The sequence below is a fragment of the Triticum aestivum genome, unplaced genomic scaffold (assembly GCF_018294505.1).
Source record: "Triticum aestivum cultivar Chinese Spring unplaced genomic scaffold, IWGSC CS RefSeq v2.1 scaffold18133, whole genome shotgun sequence".
NCBI lineage: Eukaryota > Viridiplantae > Streptophyta > Magnoliopsida > Poales > Poaceae > Triticum > Triticum aestivum.
The window spans coordinates 28,115-28,370 of NW_025225957.1; positions in this window are offsets into that span (position 1 = coordinate 28,115).

Sequence of the window (256 nt, forward strand, 5' to 3'; positions counted from 1 at the left end):
GACGAGGGCAAGGACGCCGATCTCCCTCCTCATGTTCCCAATCTTCGGCGCGGCAACCATCGACCAGATCTTCACCACCTTAGGTACACTGTCTCTTCCCCATGGGCCCGCTCATGCATGGTGAAGACCCCCCGACTCCGAGGAGGTGCCGTGGTCAAGAGGAGAAGCACAGGTCACCAAGACACCAACGTTGCCGAGCTTCTATGGAACGGCACGGCCTATGCTTTAGAGCATCTCCACTCGTTGGCCCTCACAG